Here is a 21,758-nt window from a genome sequence, read left to right on the forward strand (position 1 = left end):
AAGGGACCAGTATGGGGCCACATGTGCCCCTAGTCTGGCATGCCTATACGTTGGCAATTTTGAACAACAGCACATTTTTAATGAGGTGGCCCCATTTTTCGAAAACATCACAAGCTGGCACTGCTACATAGATGACATTATTTTCATTTGGAGCGGTGCCAGCAGTGAATTAGATGTTTTTCTAGAATGGCTTAATTTAGGAGACTCTAACCTTAGGTTCACTGGCCACTATAGTAACGATAAAGTAGAATTCCTGGACATTATCATCCAAAATGAGTGGAGCTTTATACAAAGCCCACTGATAAGAACTCCTTGTTACTATATACAAGTAATCACCCACAAGTCCCCAAAAATAATATCCCATTCGGCGAATTCTTAAGGCTGAGGAGAAATTGTACAAATCTGAAAGATTTTTACCATCATGCCGAGAATACTAAAAAAAGTTAAAAGCAAGAGGTTACCCTAACAAATTAATGAAACACTCACTAAAAAGAGCTACTTAATCAAAATAAAGAAAAGAACAATAATACGATGGATAGGGTAGTCTTCGTCACCCAATATTCACACATAAGTAACCAAATAAAGGACATTGTGAATAGGAACTGGAAGATTCTAACCTACAATACAGTAACCCACCTTAATAAATCCTTATTGTCCTTTAGAAGGAACAAGACTATCAGAAACTCTTTAGTGAGTACATATAAAACTCTGAGGGAAATACAAACCACCATAGGAGGTACGGCAGCTAGAGGAAACTACAAATGTGGGACCTGCTCCATTTGCCCCCACTGCAAAGAGAGTCAAGATTTGACTTTCTCCGGCAAAAACCTTACCATAAAGACTCTTAATAATTGTCGGAGTAAAAACGTGGTTTATCTCCTGATATGTCCATGTGACTTAGGATATGTAGGCGAAACGAGCAGGGAATTAAGGACACGAGTTTTAGAACATAAGTCAGCCATCAGAACCCATAAAATCAATGCCCCACTCACAGAACACTATAGAAGTAAAAACCATGACTGTAATGATCGGAAATGGTTTATTTTAGAAAAAATCAGGGTCAACAGACGAGGAGGAGACATAGATACACTTAGAAAAACCAGAGAACAATGGTTCATGTGCCATTTAAATTCAGTCAATAAGGGACTAAACTCGAGAGAAGACTGGTCGAAATGTCTCTAAAACTGAGTAACAACAGTTCTGGGTACATGAGACGATTGCCATGTCTTAGTTAGACAGTGGCTTAGAATACGAGACTGTGGAGAGTTAATCTTAGTAATATAGTCTAGGTACCGACTCTCCCTTTCCGAGATACACCAATTAGAGCTTGTTGCGCAGATGTTTTTTATAACTGTAAAGATAGGGATTGCATACAACATGTACATGTGGTCTCGAACAAAATGATTTCACATTAGAACTTGGGGAACTTCTAAATTTCTTCCCTGTTATAATATAGTTGAGGATAGCTCGCGAGTTGTTCTATTGTGTGACCACTTGCGAGGCTACTTTGAGATCGCTCAATCTCACGCGAGATGCGTTGTCTTTAGCCAGCCCATAGTGTGTTGTAAGTGTATCAGCCTTGATACCAACACGGGTTGATGAACGAATCAGATCGCACGCTGTAGCCTTCAGTATAGTGTGAGGGGCGCCCATCCACATTAATAACAACGTAGGAAACGTCATGGAACGGCGTATTGCGGACCAGAGTGGAAACTACTATTAGCTATTTCCGCCTTCTGGTTCACTAACAACCAGTAATATCTCACCTACTGACTGGGTAGTTGTTTGCATTTGAGCCTTATCCGCGTGTTGCGCCATTGGTTGATAGATTAAGACTACAACCAATTGTGGGACAAGATATAACGGATATAAACGAATCCGGGGGTGGCTGTCAGTGTGATTCAACGCGGAAACCCATCAGAGACGTTATGCCAAGGCACCATTGAGGTAAGATGAGGAAACCCTTATCGAGAGATTGAGTTTAACTTTAAACGCACCTTTAGGAGCCTTAACTTAAGAGCTCGTCTCTTTTTGTTCCTCTCACAGTAGCTTTTCCGAAACTTTTTGAAATATATCAAATGGCATCCAAGTTTACTGTGATACCGGCGGAACTAGAAAACGGCCGCATATAAGGTACGAAAGGAAGCCAATAACAGAGTCAATACCATATAGGGATGGCTTACCTTTAAATAATATTTAAATAACATGTATACTCAAGAATGTGTTTTAACCATCTTCCAACAGAACCTCAGATAATATCTATCCTTAGAACAAACTCGACAAGCAAGAGGGAAGTTAGTTATCAGAGCTGTGATACCACCGTGATCCCACCTAATTCTTCTCTATTCAGGTATTTACATATACATTTGCCTTTGAGGGCAATAGCAAACGTTTAAAATAGGAAGGGGACATTGTCAAATTTATTTTTATGACCCTTTCAGCATAAGAAATTGTATGTGCCAAAAAGCACCTGTAACATCACACAACGCAAGCAGCAGTGGGTAGACCTACCGAGGAACTGCTAGAAACCAATCACAGTATTACCAGTGGCAACGGTAAGAATTAGATACGGCCCTTTATTAGCAGATGGGATCGGGTTAACTGGTAGCTTAGGACCTAGTGGTTCCATCGTCAGGTGTACAACCTTATTTCCATTACCACTAGACTGTGACATCTTGCAACACCAGCTAGACATGGTTGTTTGGCGAATTCTGAATCTAAATACCTAGAGACATAACCAACTATTTAAAATGCTGTGTTCATAATTGAGTAAAGAACAGTCGGGTGTATAAAAGCAGATGAGGAATAGAACCTATGGAGTATGCTCTAAAGATATAATTTGCAACTACTGTTATGATAATTAACTTAATTGACAGTGAGAGTAAAGAGAATCTTGTGTCGATCTTTTTTGACTAATATTGTAATGTACTAATTTTAAATGTATCCATTGTAGGGAGAAAATCTGTTGACCCCTTTTACTTGACAGCAAATTTTGATAAAGATGGTGTAAATTGCTGTATCCATCGAAACGCATCGATGCACTTTCCAAGTACAATCCAGGATTCCAACACTTTTGTCAAAATACAGATTATATTTATGTATGAAACAAAGTGATTTAACAGGAAATTGGATGTACAATTGTATTGAACAAATTGCATGTCTTACATGTTTCTGTCTGTTTCTTATTATGCGGGTCATAATTAAGAGCGTATTAGTTATATTTTTTTTAATCGCATATTTGTGGTATTCTGCCAACATTGATTTTGATTATATTGTGTTTTTAATTTTGTTTGGACAACTCTATTGTTGGAATAAAAGTACAACTTCCTAATATTTTGTTATAAATGAATTGTTTTTTTAAAAGTGTTGAACTGTTTAGCTAGATCAAGGGGATATTGTTTTCTTAGGTGTTTTTGTTTTTTAGCACTTAACTGACTTACTCGCTCGCTCTCTTTCTTACTACCCTGGCTTCACAGCATTAAATGGGGAGACCTTGCAAACAGCAAAGTGGTAGTAAGTCTTTTTCCAAGTCTATGTCTTCTCTTCAGGTAATACGTACTCAGGCAATGAAATTACAACCTGGCATCTTCTGTCAGTATCGAAAATTCTTCTGAATTTATAAGGGAAAGCTCTACCTTTTCCCACGGCACTGGCACTATCTCTAAAAAAATCTATAAACATCGCTTTGGTCCAACGGCCAAAAAAGGACCAAGACTCTCCCACTAAATCACCTACTCATTTGACCCTAGAAGATGCCATGGAGGAACTAAGATCATTAAAAGCATTGCCTTGCCAATGCCTTGTTACAAAATATAGAGGAAAAATGGTCCTCGCATGACCATCGCATCTCAACACTGGAGCAAAGAGTTAGCAACCTTGTGGATTCCACCCCAACCAATTATCAAATTGCTAAAGACATTGGTCAACCTTAAAAGACTTACAGAAAATTTTGACAATGAGAATAGGAGAAATAATCTCCATCTTTTTGGCATTCTAGAAGGTTCAAAAGGCTCCAATCTGATCCCCTTCCTTCAGAGGGTAATATCTTCAATTTTGTGTATGCCTACTACTTCTCCTCTTTCTATTCAACAGGCTCACCATCTTGGTCTGCATGCTGCAACAGGCTCTAAGTCTCATCCCAGAGGAATTGTTAATCTTTTCATTCAATTCACTTAACTACTGCAACTTTTGTCTGCAGCTAAAAAGGCGGGCTCTTTCCAATGGCCATCTCACAAGGTATTTTTTGCTCAGGACTTTTCTCCCGCTACAACTGCTCATCGGAAGCATTTCCTTGATCTATGCTCTCAACTGAGATCCTTGTATATCAGATATGGCCTACTTCATTCATGCATCTTCAAAATTAGTTTCAAGGATAAATCCAACTCCTTTGAAGAACCTGCTGACTTACAAATCTTCTGTGATCAACAAACAATAGAAGTCATCTAATTAGAATCATCCTTTTTACATAATTATCTAAATATATTGTTGTTTCAATGTTTATTTTTTCTGTTTAGCTGAATAACTACTGTAACTCTTTGTCATCTATTAACTGTTTTTCCCTTATCCCTTTTACTTCTTCCTAGAGTAGAAACTCTTGAGGACTCCCTGTATTTTACTTTCCCTCATGTTCTGTTCACATCACCCCAACTGTCACCCTCTATGTCTCTAATGGTAAGTTCTGTTTCCCTCTTCAAATCGTAAACCTAAGTGAATATATGCGATCAACATTTCCTGGTTGTCAACCATTTCATAATGAATGTTGGTATGGTCTTTTCATTTATTTTAGCACTCGCTCCTATATGTATCAGTATAATATTTTAATGCTTATTCGCTGAAGGTGCTTTTGCCTCTCACTTTCATGCTCTCCACGGTTGTTCTCACTTTGGGATTCCAGTTTTGTCTTCTTCTTCTTTTCAGCATCGGTGGGCCTTTGTCTGTGTGATGCCCTATTTAGATGAATCCATTTTTCAGAGATTTTATTCCTCCACTCATGTCTCCTCCTTCCTGTCTTTCTCACTCTTCTCTCTTTTCCTTCACTTTGCTTCTAATATTTTTTATGCCTTGTTTTTTATATTAATCAGCAGTTGACTATTTACATTCAGTGGAATACATCTTAGAACAGGAACTTGGAATCTCAAGGGGCTCAAAACTGCATCAAACATCAGTGTGTTTTATCTCATTTAGCTTGTTTAAAAAGTCACATAGCTTTGTTACAAGAGACGCACCTCAACGAACTGGAGACTGCCAAATATAAAAAACAACAGGCTGCTAAACTCTATTCCTCTACCACCACAACCAACATAAATGGTATTATAATTCTCTGTCATAAGTCTTTACGCATCACTTTCCAATCTCAACAGAGGGGGAGGGGTTGGCCTAACGGCTAAGGCGCTCGACCTCGGACCTGGGGAACTTGGTTCGAGTTTCGGTAACGACGCCAAAAACCCCCTGTGATTCTGGGCAAATCACTTAATCTCCCCGTGCCTAAAATGAAAGTATGTCCTCATGTAACGTAACTGGTGCTATGTAAAGCGCTCTGATAACTGATTCAGTTCGGTTCAAGTTTGCGCTATATAAAAAAACTCTCTAAAACATCACGATACAAAGGGTCGTTGTTTATTACTCACCCTTACAATAGATAATAACACTTTCACTGTCCTAAACCTTTATGTTCCAACTCAACCAGACACAAAACTGTTGGCAGTTGCTCTCACACATCATATCTGAACTCGCCTCTGATAATTTAATATTAGGAGGGGACCTTAATCATGTCCTTGATCCCTTTCTGGATAGGCGCTCAACTTCATGTTTTGTTCCCCATGTCTCCCACAAAGCCTTTACAAATCTAATTTCTCAAAACACACTCTCTGATTCTTGGGGAGTATACAATCCTGACCTGTTAGAATACTCCTTTTACTCCCCCACTCACCACTCCCATTCTAGATTGGATTATATTTTCCTTTGTTAAAGTTTATTGCAACACGTGGTAAACTCAAAGATTGGTTCTGTACTTATCTCAGAGCACGCCCTGTTCTAACTAATTTAGACATCCTAACCAGTAGGCCTAAGAAATCTTCTTAGAGGATCAATAACTTGTTACTATTGGACACCTCTTTTCTAGCTTCCTATACCACCGTCATTAAAGAATTTTTCCAATCCAATGACAATGATCAAACAACATTTAATTATTTTTGGGACACCTCTAAGGCAGCTTCAAGGAGTTTTATTACAGGTTTTGTACATTCCAAAACAAATTCCGCATAGGAAAAATCTGCTTCTATTCTACCATATATTAAGTCCATCAAACATAATTATTATACAAGTAGGTATAACAAATGTGATATTGAAGCCTTATTTACATCTAAGATTGAAGTCAACAAATATACGACTATAAAACCAGTGGTACCCTCCTTAAATAAATTAAATGCTAAATACTATGATGGTATTAATAAAGTTGGTTACCTACTACCTCGCTATTTAAAATGCTGAACAGAGAAGGCAGCTATTAAACCCATTAATAATAATTCTGGTGAAAAGTTGTTCAGGGATAATGATATTGCGGCATTCGTTGCCTGCTATTTCAAGGATATATATACCCCCAACACTACCCCATCGGAGGAATCTATAAATACTTATTTCTCCAATCTCAAAACTGGGGCTTCTCCACTGACTGATTTGTCACTTTTAGAACAAGTGCTTCAAATTGAAGAACTCTACTCAACCGTTCAGTCTCCTCCTTAAGGGAAAGAACCCAGCACCGATGGCTTTTTTTCTCCATTTTGCCAACTCCTCTTTCCCAAACATTTTAAATTATTCACTCTCTTCACTGATTAAAACTCCACTTTTGGCTTCTTTGAAGAAGCCATTATCTGCCTTAATCCCAAGAAAGATCATTACTTGACCCAGTGCAAAGAAAGTGATAGACCCATCTTATTAATCAACATAGATTGTAAAATATTTGTCAAAACCTTAGCCCTTTACTTATTCCCTATAATGCCGGATCTTATTGATGTTCATCAGTCTCATTTTATCCTTTACAGAAACATTGCAGATAATTATCGTACCTTCCTACATTTCATGAAATAAATCCACAAGATAAAGGATCCCTCAACAGCATTATCTTTAGATGCAGAAAAGGCTTTCAATAAGCTTAGTTGGAGCTTTTTAATGAGGACTTTGCAATGGCACGGTCCTGGACCTAATTTTCTTTCAACTCATATCTTTGCTATACTCCTCACCACATTGTTCAGTTATCACAAATGGTATTTATTCTCCCTAATTTCCTCTTAATAGGGGAACTCTTCAGGGATACCCATTGTCTTCCTTCTAATTGTAGTAGCCTTGGAACATGATTTTACAGGGTTCAAAATTAAAAATACTCAAATTACTTTTACAGCATATACATATGATATTCTCTAACTTATGTCACATCCAAATCACTCCCTTCCTGCTTTCTTTCATAAATTAACTATATACTCTGCCATATCAGGATACAAACTCAATGTAGACAAAACAGAGCTACTGCCACTGAATAAATATTTTTCCCAAAATATCTTTGTTTATGCAGGTCTTTCCTGGAACTCTTCAAAAATCAAATGTTTAGGTATGTTTTATGGTAACGCTCTCAAGGGCACACTTAAAATTAATTCAGACGTCTTGTCAGATAAGTTCTTTACTTTTTCTCAGAAATGGTCTCCATTGTATATCTCCGGGTGGGTTTGTCTAGACACTATGAAAATTATAATTCTCCTATTATCAACTTCTTTCTCATGATGCTTCCTATAAAACTACACAAGAGTATTTTAGGCTTACTTGACAGGATTCTCTCCAAATTTCTTTGGGATGGCAAGCCACCTCGGATTTAAAATGATAGCTTCCCAAGTCCTCCGGAGGAGTTAGTTTCCCTGATTTTCCTAAATATCACAAGGCTTTTGGCATCAATCAACTACATAATTACTTGCCTACATTTCCGGATGCTCCTCAGAGGTTGTGGCTGTCTCTGGAACAGGCTATGTTACCTTTCTCCCACATTCTTTTTATGTCTACCATCTCAAATGTTGGCTACTTAGCACTCTCTTTTGCGCGTGACCATTATTGAGACCCTACATTACTTCCACCTTTTCCCCTATTAATCAATTCTTCAACAGCCCTATTTGGCAGCATTATCTACTTAAGAGACAGGGTAGGACTCTGTGTTTAGAGTCATGGATGACCAAAGGTATCCTTTTTATTTCACAACTATATAACTTAGGTTCACCTATTCCATTTTCCGAGCTATCATCCACTTACAATATCCCCTCTCACATCTATTCCCAGTATCACAAACTTTGTACCCTAGATCAAAATACTGTCATGCACAACTTTCCTCCTGATACCTCCCATGCCAGTTTATCTCCTTATCTTATTGCTACATACATTCGCCCTAAAAAGGCCTTTATATACAAAGTTATGGGAGTGCCAGATCCAGATAGGGTCAAAACATCTACAGAAACACAATGGGAAACAGATCTTGGTTGTGTTTGGCCAATCTCATTTGGAGCAAAATACAACCCATTGCTTGCGCAGCCAGTCTACCTCAAAACCTATTTTTTTCTATGACAGACATTTTAACACTCCTGCTCATTTTTTAAGCTTAAACTTGCACAGCAAGCTTTTTGCTGGCAGTGCCAAACTCACTCATGTACAAAATGTCACATGTTCTTCTGTCTTTCTGGGTTTTAATTTGGAACCGCATCACAGACATTACTCAGATTCACATACCTCTCTCACATCATTTACTCTTTCTGGTCAGCATGCATAATGTATAGAATTCTCATAGAAGGCTTGGGAAACCTGTTGATCTACTGATCTTCATAGCTATCTCTGTTATTGCATCCAGTAGGAAATCCACAAATCTCTTCAAGGTTGGTGGAACCTAGTATGTCACCACCATAGATTAGATAACTTCAAGCTTGATTCAGTACAACTCTCCATTAAGCGTCGTCAGCTTTAGTTACCACTCACTAATTCCTTGTAACTTATTGCTAAAGAAACTGCCCCCCACCTGTCTGTATACATTTTATTTGAAGGCTATCTTTGTAAAAAATTGCATACACCTAGTATTGCACAATATTTTATATGTACTTTCAACCTGCTATTTTAACTGCTTTTTTTATTTGCATACCTATCAGGCTACAATTTTATTTATATTCTAGTTTGTTTCCCTCTTCTCCCTCGTAAATTTCCTTTCTCTGGCTTTTTCTCTTTTTCTTCTTTTCAAAAGTTAATTATCTAAACTTACATTGCAAATATTAGTTGAATTCTTATTCTCTCCCATTGTGACCTACATATAATATATTCTCCGTTTGTTAAGTTTAAACCTCACAGGTTATATTTGCAATGTTCTATTATGTATTGCGCTGTTTCCTCAATAAATATGTTTACCTCAATAAAAAGGAGAAGCCACCTCTGAAGAGCAAATGGGGAACAGGAAGGGGCTACTCTATTGTTTAGGTAGGCAGGCTGGGACTCTGGAATGCTACGGGGAACCAGTTGACAAACAAGTTTTCAAGGTGCGTGTAGCCTTCCTGGTAGCCACACATATGATGCAGAGGAATTCTGCCATATTGGAAGGGGGCAGGATAGTGCATCCTGGGACCTAGATGCCACATTTCGCAGAAGTGGGCATCAGAAGGGAAGGAACCTGGTAGCCCATTGGTCACCAAATGCTTTCTACCCTGAGAACATTTTATGAACATAAATAGGGTACCCCTTACACCCAGATCTCAGCTCTTGATGGAATGGAGATGAGGACTGAAGAACTGCTCTGTTGCATTGAGGAACTGGCAAATAGAGGCTGCATCAGTGTGGACTGCATCTGCTGAACCTGGTGGCTAGCAAACAACAAGGGTCTGTGCCTGCTGTGTCCTGCCCATGCAGAAGTCCATGTCAAAGCAAGAGACTCAAAGGTCAGTTGGCCGACCTCCTGTTTGCAGCACAGGGTTACAATAGCTGAAGAACCCTGCTGGGGCAAGTTTGTAGCTCAAATTTTCTCTTCACCACCACTCATCGCCTTGGAGCACCAGAGACCAGGACCTAATGCTCAAAGTTGCACTCGAGTCTGATGGACCCGGGAGAATCATCGGATTCAATCAGGGAATTGTGAAGCGTGCTACTCACCCGTGAGTGTCTCAAGGCGCTGGAGAGGGGGGAGGAGCAGCTCCGGTCAGTCGAAGAGCCAGGTCTTGAGGGTCTTCCTGAAGATATGCAGAGAGGGTGCGAGTCTGATGTTGATCAGGAGTTCACAGCTTGACCTCCCAGACGATGAATTATTGCTTAGGAAAAGATTTGACTATGACTTCAATGCGAGACGACTGGTAGTCCAGGATCTATTTGGACTTCTAACAGTACCAAGAGGACCTTGCGGGACGTCGACTCCTGTGGCCAGAAGTGCCTTACCAAGTTTGTGGACTGAGGAGTACCTGGAGGAAGACTCTTATCGACTGCACTGCATCCACAGCATCCTTGAACATCTTCAGCATCCAGTATCCCTGGAATACATGTGCCTGGAACTTCCTAAAAAACTGCTTCTTCCTCCAAGGTAACTGCTTCTGAGGACTTTGCTTGTGTCCCTGACTGGCTTCCTGCCAGAGTTGGTCGCCTAAAGTAACTCAAAGTAATTGCATTGATACTTAGTCAAGTTTTCTTGGAAAGGTTTTAGGGCCAAATTAATTGAATTTGCCAACGTTTGTTCATGTTTAAGTGGAAAAGTGCATGTTTACTGTACCTTGAAATTGCTGTATCTCCCGAACATACTAGTGGGTCATTATCGTGTTGGCGTCTAAAATACATAAAAATACAATCTATTTTTATAAATTGGTGTTACATTTCTTGTGTGTCTTGTGAATTTCTTCTTCATTTGTTTTGGCGCTGTTTAAATGCTTAACACTCGTCCCTTTGTGTAAGCTTGACTGCTCAGTGCCATAGCTACCCAGGGTTGAGCATAAGCTTTAGCAAACAAAACTAAATGGTCCCGAAGGCGTTGGGAACGTTATTACACAGTGAGGTCACACATTCACAGCATATAATATACCCCATTTCTTCACATCGTGTATTTTGAAGTAGCAAATATTAGCTTGATAAAGAGCATTAAACTGTAAGAAGTTACAATTTGTAGCATGCCTAAAATGGCGGTTAAATATCCTGCATTAGTCTCTGGCAGACAGGAATCCTTGAACAAGTCTTTCAATAACTTAAGTGTTCAGCTCCTTACCACATTTTATAAAATTGTGATGAGTGTGCAAGGCAGTGGGTGTTTGCTTTATTCCATCTCTCTGTATCAGATAAAGCACTTAAGCGTGTCTTATATTGTATTTCATTTTTATACTTGTTTATAACACCGTTGTGACAGGATTATGCCAATACATCAGTTTTACAAGTGAACAAAAGACTTGAGTGCTTTAGTAAGATAGTTTCCCATCAATCAGTCAATCACACTTCTGCTCAATGGCTTCTTACTGGCAGGCCTCCCTCAACTCCATCTGCTTAGCTCAGATGTGTTTGCACAGTACGGAGAGGCTTCCTTTTCAAAATGTTATCTTTTTCTCACAATGCGAATTCCACGTCCTGGTATGTACCTTTGCTGCATTTATTTTGTTTGAGGTGAACTACACTCTCTTTTTTTTTTTTTTTAAGAAAACTGATGTGATATACATTTTAAATGTTTAATGTATTGCGCAATCGGAATCATATTTGTATTTATTGTAATGTGGTAAATCATCCAAAAATGAAAATGCAAGTACACACTTTGAACATAGCAGAAATAAAACTGTCCTATGAGAATATAAACATTGGGGGAAAACATTCTAGAGGATTAGATAGATTACAATAGTGCAGGCCAACTTTGCACCTGTATTTACACCAAACGGACAGTCCATAAAAGACATCTGCAGTGAACGACAAGGCAAATTAATCATTTTGCGCCTCTGAATATTATAAAGATAGAACACCCGACACTCGAGTAATTTGTATAATGAGGCACCTTTACTTTGTTTTTGCAGAATGCATGTCTCTGATTGTAGCATGGAATTTACAAATTTAAAAACCTACGATTTCTCTATCTTGTCTCCAGGTAAGAGATTAGGAAGAGATTAAAGAACACTAAGAAAACAGATTTCAAACATGACTCTGCACTAGGCTAGCTGGACGGAATGCTGGACAATGCAATATGTCGTCCTAAGTGGGAACAGGGTCAAGACTGATTTGCATATGGCTGGGTCCAAACTGTAGTGGCGTGATGAGCAAAAGAATGATGTATTTAATCCATATCCTTGTGACTGGGGGTGAATGTTTGCATTGTCCAGCATCCCGTCCATCAATTTTTTCTTTTACATATGTCGCCCTAAGTGGGAAGGGTATGTCCAGACATAGGTCCCGTGATTCCAGCTAGCCTGGCTGATGAAGGGTGATGCCCTGAAACCAGTCCCAGAATGCTTGTTTCCGGTCCAGAGAGGACCTGGCTTGGCAGTTCGGTCTGGACTGCTCCCACAATGAACTGGGTCACGACTGATTTGCATACGGCTGGGTCCAAACTGGGGCAGTGTAGTGAGCAAAAGAATGATGGAATTAACCCAGATCTGTGTGACTGGGAGTGAATGTTTGCATTGTCCAGCATTCTGTCCATCAATTGTTTCTTTTGCATAAACCCCAGTGGTCATGGCACCCATGGTCATGGCACACAAGGTCAATGGGGAGGCCAGGCTGTGTATTCAATTATGCTATCTTTACTGGCAGGGACAAAGTATTTTTTATCCATAGACCTCACCTTTCCATATCATCAGGTGAGCTTACACCCAGACTCACAGGATCTAACGTTGATTATTGCGCCGTTCTAACATTTACATTTCTTAGGATGCTGTTCAGATTGATTTCAGCTGCGGCGGTCTTTCAGAGAAAGATTGAAGGAATACTCAAAGGCACAAGTGGGGTAAAGATCTACAAGAAAGACATATTGGTCTTTGGAGGTACCTTTGAAGACCATAATGTACAGGTCAGTAATGTTCTAGGAAAATTGAGGGAGGGTGGGCTGACTCTTAAAGCAAGGAAATGTAAATTCAATCTCACGAGATTGATTACTTGGGTCGCAGGATTACAGCTTTAGGTATTGAACCTAAAAAAGAGTTGGTGGACACAATAAATAATATGACCACACCTATGAACAAAGAAGAGATGGTCAAAAATGTTGTTATGTCCGAATATTATAGCAACTTTGTACCCAAATTTGCAGAAAAGACACACAATATAAGATTATCATTTTAAAAAAGGTGTTGTTTTTTCCTGGAATGTGGAATGGAAAAGTGAATTTGTAATGTTGAAGGCTCATTCATCCAATACCGCTTCTTTGAGGAGTTTTGAGCCAGGCCATGACACAATCATTATGTTGAATGCAAGTTCTACTTGTCTAGGATCTGTTTTATTGCAGCGACATAAGCGTGTTGAACGAACTATACCGTTTATATCTGGCAGTATAAGAGGGGCTGAATTCAACTATTCTACAATGGAAAAAGAAGCTTTGATTATCTTCTGGGCAGTAAGGAAATTACGAAAATGTGTTTGGGATTGTGAGTTTCCAGTTGAGAATGGCTATAAGCCTCTTAAGGAAATTTTCAGTGAAAGGATCTGGACAAGATGTCCTTCAAAATACGGAAATTGGTCATTGTATTGCAGAAATTTACATTTCATGTTGATTATGTACCAGGGGCAAAGAACAATCTGGTAGTTTTCTGTGCGCGCCTGGTCAATAAGGACACCATAGGACAGGTGGATGATGAGGAAGGGTCAAGTGAGATTGATGAATATGCCCTGTGTCTCATCAGAGACAGTGTAACGAAAGAGGATAAATGGGTTAAAGAATTCGAAAACTATCAAACACCGCAGGCGCTAATGAAAGGTGTCAGAGGAGATTGGAGAAAGGATTAGAAAGTAGAGGAACCACAGAAGGCATTTTTAAGAGTAAAAAGTGAACTTGCATGTCAGACTGGTTTGTTGATACCAGGGAGAAGGCTGATTCCTCCAAGCAGCTTTAAAGAACAGTTAATAGGGTTTGTGCACTCTGGTCCTCCCACCATCTCTAAGATGAAGGAAATATTAAGACAGATATATTGGTGGCCTGATATGGACATTTTGATCGAAAGAGCTGCTAGAGAGTGTTTAGAATATGAGAATAGTGACAAAGTATTGAAGCCCAGAGTACAACCCATGAATCTAAGGAACTTTTCTAAGGAGGCTTGGGAGGAGGTGTCAATTGACATTTTGGGACCCATCAAAATTTCAAGTGTTGATAAATACATTATTGTTTTGATGGAGGTATACTCAAGATGGCTGAAATTGAGATGACCAGTTCCATTCACACTAAAGATGTTTTAAGGTTTCTAGAACATACTTTTGAAAGAAAGGGAAGGTTTCCCATCTACACTTTTGTCCGATAATGGAGTTCCATTTATCTCTAGAGAGACTGAGAAATGTCTGTGTGAAAGGGCATTAGACAAAAGAAAATAGCTCTTTCTAACCAAGAAATCAACGGAATTGTGGAAAGGTTCAATTGTGTTCTGAAAGAGACAATCTAGAGAGCATCAGCAAATCTAAGGTGTTGGAAGACAGAAGACTTTAACAGGGTCAAAAACTGCAGATTCACTCCTCATTCGATGACTGGTAAAACACCATTTGAACTATTTCATAAAAGGAAGGTGTGCATGATGGTATTTACCTTCTGGATGCTTGACAGATCCCAGGGTTTGGTGTGTGAGAGGGATGGCAAGAGTAAGTATGAAATGGAATTGTAGAGAATGAAAAGATATTTGATCTACACAAAGCAGTTAAGAGTACCGTAGTTGAAGTGGGGGTTCTGGTAATGGATAAGATATCCTCGTAAAGGTCTTTCTTCACAAGGGTCCAAATTTCTACCTCCCATGATAGTGATCAAGGTCTTTAAAAATGCCATCAGAAGAGAAGACCACAAGGTGTGGAATCGCAGTATAGTTGCAAAACTAGCTGGTGGTGTGAGACATGATGATGATGGTGACTTCAACTACAGAAATGTGATCACAATAAAGAGAATGGGTTTAACAACAGAGATGGTGATTAGAATAAAGAGGGTGGGAGGATCAGTGCTGAGCATCGCATCAAACCAAATAATATATGTGAATATATTAGATAAGGTTTGCGCCCTCTCATAGCCTTATGCTTGGTTCAGCTTTATGTTTTTGTTCAGTATTTCATAGCAGAGTTAGTTATTCATACATGTGTTAGTTAAGTTTTCATTATTTGTATTTTAATATTGTGTAATATTATTGAGAGGGAGATGTGGGGTATCCTGTCAGAGCTGGTCAGTGTTTAGAACTTGCATTAGGGAGTTCTACACATAGTTGGAACGCTGCTTTTGGAAGATTCTAGATAGAATTTGTTGGTTTGAATTGTAGAGGGGTTAAAGAGCTGGGGAAGCTGAAGGAAGGAACCTGAGCTGTACGATGTATCTTCAAGAAAGATGGAACTATTTATAAGATTCAAGTGTGTGCTGACCATCTTTACAAGATCCAAATCAACCTTGATTTATTTTGGGGTTACCCAATATCAGCATTTTGCTTAAAAAAAAGTCACCAATCAGATATGGTCCATTCTCAAACATAAATGCTTATTAGGCATTATCAAGCTCAGTTTTTACTTAGGAATGGGGCTCAGGTAGGTCTTTTGGATGTGGTTGACAATTTGCTAGAAATTATGGAACAATGAGAAGTAGGTTTTGTCATATTCAGCAATCTTTCAGAAGCATTCAGCGCCAGCATCCTGGTTTGCTTGGTGGTTCCCTTGACTTCGGCCTTGTTTACTCCAGTTCTAGGGGACATGAAGTTAGTAGCAGGAGCAGAAAGGAACCCTGCATGAAATGCCCTTTTTAAACTTTCTGTAATTCCCCTAAATGCCCCTAAGTAAGAGGAAATTAAGGGTAAAGGGAGGGACAATCAGTGAATCCTGCGACGTTATCAGTGGACAAAGGGTGCATCATGTTACTTACGCAGTGCCTAACACTGTGATGAAGGACTGTCAAAGATTAAATTGTGAATCATCTGTATTGGTATCTCATACATGTTAAATATTGAATATATTTTAAGGTGTCAATAATAGTTTGTAGAGTTGTGTGACATTGCGTCTTACCTGCAGTGATGAGGTTGATTCATTCACCCATTAGTAGTAAGCTGGCTAGTACTTGTAGTTATACAACATACATATGCGCCTTCAAGTTCCAGTATGTCTAGTGCTGTTAGGTAAAAAATGAGAATGGAGTTAAATACCCCCTATGAGTTGGGAACACTTACTGCTTACTTTTTACTTTAATGTGTATCCTTGTAATTCCGAGCACAAATTCTAAGCTTGTGCTCTTGAAAGGCCTGTACTGTTCACTGCCTCTGGAATTCGCTCTGGCAGAGAGCCACACTATCCCACAGTGCACCCCACCTTCTTTACACCCCGCAATGCCCCCATGTTCTACTTTACTGACCTTACTTCGCCTTTAACCTTTTGATTTGATTTTCTATTCAGTAAGTGCCTACATAATGCATTCCTTAATAAGGCAGAGAGGGTTCCATGTACTAAATACAGTGCATTATGCAGTGCACTAATGCCTACTTGGGAAGGGTGAATTAGTGCTGTACATTTGTAAAATCATAAATCCAACCATGCTTAATGGAAGTAAATGGAATGTTTTCATGAAGTTTCCTATGAATGTACATTGGTGGGTGTTCTAATTACTGTGATCACAGTTAGGCTGAACAGTTGCATGTATTAGTAATAAAGAAATCCGGTTGAGTTAGGAAAAAAGTGCAACATGGCAGTTTCTTTTAAAGGTTGGTGGCATCTACTCTGTGGCTTCACTCTAGGCACAATTCCTATCATGATAAGTAATATCCACAGCTTTCAGACAAACCCAGATGACCTTCCTCCTACAGCAATTTACAGATAATCTCACCATTGTACATACACACACATACATAGAAATATAGCAACATTCACAACTCTTAGAAATATAAGTCTGCTTTTAGTGTTTATGCCTCTGCACAGAAAGTTTTTTGTATTTAATGGAACTGTGTTTGTGACTCTAACATCGTGAACAAGGCCATGAGGTAGTGGCTGCTGAAACGCTTATATATTATTGTGCCAGTATTGGCACAATAATGAAAAGCCTTTTGATTTTGAAACTTTGAGAACGGACATGTATTGGTGATGAAGGTGCATTATGGGACATCGAGGCCCTGCCATTCTGTTCTCTTTGCCAAATGTGGGATGTGCCGTTCTGGGTTGGTTAAAGCCCTACCAATGGAGTGCAGTATAGTATAAAATGACTGGAAGCTGAGCAAAACATTTTAGTATAGTTTCAGCACTGAAGAAGGTTATGATACTGAAATGCATTTGCTTAAATAAACCATATTGCAAAGATCCCGGGGTGCTCCTTGTGTTTGAAAGAGTTGCGGAGAGGCAAGACGGGTTCACCTACTGTTACGGATGCACCCGCTGCAGTGTTCGGCCACCTGGTGAATTGGCATGTTGGAATACAATTGGTGTGCCTGAACCCCCGCTGGCCAGCGCTGGTCGTCTGATGAAGATGTGGACTAATCATGTTTGGGGTGCCTCGACCATGTGAGGGTCACCCACGAGCGTCTGTGCGGTCAATAACAGCGGGAAGCGAAGGGAGTATACACAGCTACTGAAAATATTAATAGGCCTCACACTCGAAATGCACCAGCATTGGCACAATAATGAAAAAGCCTTTTGATTTTGAAACTGAGAACGGACATGTATTGGTGATGACGGTGCTTTATGGGACATTGAGGCCCTGCCATTCTATTCTCCTTGCCAAATGTAGGATGTTCCGTTGCAGGTTGGTTGAAGCCCCACCAATGAAGTGCAGTATAGTATAAAATGACTGGAAGCTGAGCAAAACATTCTTGTATGGTTTCGGCACTGAAGAAGGTTATGATACCGAAATGCATTTGCTTAAATAAACCATATTGCAAAGATTCCAGAGTGCTCCGTGTGTCTGAAAGAGTTGGGGAGAGGCAAGAGGGGTTCACCTCCAGTTATGGATGCACCCGCTGCAGTGTTCGGCCGTCTGGTGAAGTGGCGTGTTGGAATATATAAATCAAACAGGTTCAGCAAAAAGCCGAACGGCGCCATGACCCCTCCACCAAACGACAGCGGTTCGTGCTGGATGGCGGATCCTTATCTCAGAAACAAATCACACCAAAGATTCCTTGATCCTCAAGGATAGTATGAATGCACGAACACTGACATTGCATCAAAGTGGTTTATTTGACAAAATCCATCGGCAACAAAGTAGCAACTCGACGCGTTCCGGGAAAGCCTTCCCTTGGTCATGAGTTAAGTTGTGTGAGTTTACTATTGGTTAAATAAACAAAACATGTGATCACAACATAAGATAACATAAACAAAAGACTTTCGTTAGTGCTTCAATTCAAATAACTAACCAGGGTGCGTAGCTCTCCGTGTTATATTGCAGAGTAGTTCTAAACTGAAATAAACAATAATAATGGAGACACAAGCAACTCAGTTAAGAATTATAGAGCCGATTTCTCGTAAATTATTCGGCATGTTCAATAAAGATTTAAATCCACTTACAGTCACTGCGGCTTCCTCGTCTTAGGAGAGAACTCTAACCCAAGTGGGTCTGATTTTCCCTTTCCATATAGATGTTTTAACTTATACCAACCTTAAGGTTGAAAAACAAATTTGTGTGAATATATTTCACGTTAAATTAACACTTACAATTGCATGTATCAATAAAGTTCTTTGTATCTTAACAAATGGAACTCTACCCAAGTGGGTTAAACATTGGTTAATAAATTCAAAAACCATATAAAAGGAATCGGCATTACAATCACGCCCCAGTGGGCAGTAATTCCTGAGTTATATCTCCAAGGTTGTCCATGTTCAGTCAAACACTACTGCAGTATCATGGCAAAAACGTATACCCTGCAATAAAAACAAATGAAGCTCTAAATCACAACAAATTAAAGTGAAATTACATTAAATCACACAAAACTTTTTAAACATTTAAGAGTTAGAAGACTGTATGTGGGCACTTATTTGTTAGCGAAATAAAGGTTCTCTATACAGGAAAGACTGTGGTGACTCTAAGTTAAGAACTGTAATTGAACTAGAAAATTTGTTCAAAGGTAAATGTGCAGCACCTAATGTTCTTATATTCCTACCCTAGATGTACTTCCAATTCCTCATCGCAGTTATGTCCTAGGGGGGTCATTGTTCTGTACTCTATTATAAATTTGGACTCTAACCTGCGCAAACACTGTAATCGGTTGCAACCCCTTTCATTGTGTTTGACGGTATCCAGGACACAAAAGCTCAATAAATTTGGAATTTGATCATGATGGCTTTGGAAGTGTCTTGCAATTGGGTAGGTTTTGTCTACATTTTTAATTGCTCGAAGGTGTTCGAGAATTCGCAATTTAGCTTTTTTAATTGTGCTGCCTATATATGCCTTTCGGCATGGGCAGAACAATGCGTAGACTGCGTAGTCGGTGTTGCAAGATGTATGTTCTCTTATTGCAAATGGTTGAGCTACAGATGACAAATTCGCTACTTTCATATTGTGGCTATTTTTGCAGGCTTTGCCATTCCTGCAAGTATAGAACCCCTGTACGCCCATCATTCTGATTTTACTTGGTTCAACCGCCTTACAAAGGTAATCTTTCAGGGATCTTGCTCTCCTGAATGTAACCTGAGGTGTAGCTTCTACGCATGTTGAAATATCTGGGTCAGTTTGTAGCATTGGCCAAAATTTATTTGAGCTTTTCCTTAAAATGAATGCTTTGCTGCTATAGGTGGTAATAAAACGAGTTTTTTCATCTTTTTTTCATCATCACTACTCTCAGATCGTTGTGCTAGTAGTGATTCTCTCGTTCTATTTGCTACTGCTTTTTGAGCATTCATAATTGTTTTAGAAGAATAGCCTCTAGAAGCAAATCTTTCGCTCATTCTTCTTTCTTCGGCCTGAAAACTCTTGTTGGTGCTGCAGTTACGCTTAGCCCTAAGCAACTCCCCCACCGGAATGCTCTGAATAAGAGAATTCGGGTGGCAGCTCCGGGCATGCAAAAGACTGTTTCCTGCAGTTGTTTTCCTAAACAGTTCACTCTCAAGCTTATTGTTTTCAACTTTGAGTTTTAGGTCGAGGAACTCCAATTTATCTTTTGACCAATGACTAGTGAATTTCAAATTGAATTCGTTATCATTGAGTCTCTGTACAAATGCATTAGCTTCCATCTCTGTTCCTCTCCACACCACAAAAAAAATATTAATGGGCCTCACACTCAAAACAACACCAGTATTGGCACAATAATGAAAAAGACTTTTGATTTTGAAACTTTGAGAACGGACATGTATTGGTGATGACGGTGCTTTATGGAACATTGAGGCCCTGCCATTCTATTCTCCTTGCCAAATGTGTGATGTTCCATTGCAGGTTGGTTGAAGCCCCACCAATGAAGTGCAGTATAGCATAAAATGACTGGAAGCTGAGCAAAACATTCTTGTATGGTTTCGGCACTGAAGAAGGTTATGATACCGAAATGCATTTGCTTAAATAAACCATATTGCAAAGATCCCAGAGTGCTCCGTGTGTTTGAAAGAGTTGGGGAGAGGCAAGAGGGGTTCACCTCCTGTTATGGATGCACCCGCTGCAGTGTTCGGCCGCCTGGTGAAGTGGCGTGTTGGAATATATATATACGAGTGGATCCCCGTCCTCACCTATACATAAACCAAGCTGCTGTTCGCGTGCTACTCAAAGGTGGACACCTTCGAGCATTGATTTATACGTGGCCGTCCAGCCACGGAGTATGCACCACCCCGGTACCCTGGGGGTCACTAAAGTGAAGCAGCAGTCGTACTTGGAATCGAGGACGGGCCCACTTGTGGAGTCCATACAGGACTTGATTGTGTGCTTCCCGGACCAAACTTCCCAGAATGCACAGTCTCATTTGAGCCTCCCATCGGTGGGTGTGTTATATATAAAATAGAGAAGTGAGTCGGCGGTTGCGCACACCGCTTCCGTTAAAGCCCCTGAAGAGAAGCATATGGAGCTTCGAAACGCGTCGGGCAGATCCCGTACGGAGCGGCGTCTATGAGTGGATCCCTGTCCTCACCTATACATAAACAAAGCTGCTGTTCACGTGCTAATCAAAGGTGGACACCTTCGAGCATTGATTTATACGCGGACGTCCAGCTGCGGAGAAGGCACCACCCCAGTTCCCTGGGAGTCACTAAAGTGAAGCAGCAGTCGTACTTGGAATCGAGGACGGGCCCACTTGTGGAGTCCATACAGGACTTGATTGTGTGCTTCCCGGACCACACTTCCCAGAATGCACAGTCTCATTTGAGCCTCCCATCGGTGAGTGTGTTATATATAAAATGGAGAAGTGAGTCGGCGGTAGCGCACACCGCTTCCGTTAAAGCCCCTGAAGAGAAGCATATGGAGCTAAGAAACACGTCGGGCAGATCCCGTACGGAGCGGCATCTACAAGTGGATCCCCGTCCTCACCTATACATAAACCAAGCTGCTGTTCACGTGCTACTCAAAGGTGGACATCTTCGAGCATTGATTTATACGCGGCCGTCCAGCCGCGGAGTATGCACCACCCCGGTACCCTGGGGGTCACTAAAGTGAAGCAGCAGTCGTACTTGGAATCGAGGACGGGCCC

The sequence above is a fragment of the Lissotriton helveticus genome, chromosome 12 (genome assembly GCF_964261635.1).
Source record: "Lissotriton helveticus chromosome 12, aLisHel1.1, whole genome shotgun sequence".
NCBI classification, from domain to species: Eukaryota; Metazoa; Chordata; class Amphibia; order Caudata; family Salamandridae; genus Lissotriton; species Lissotriton helveticus.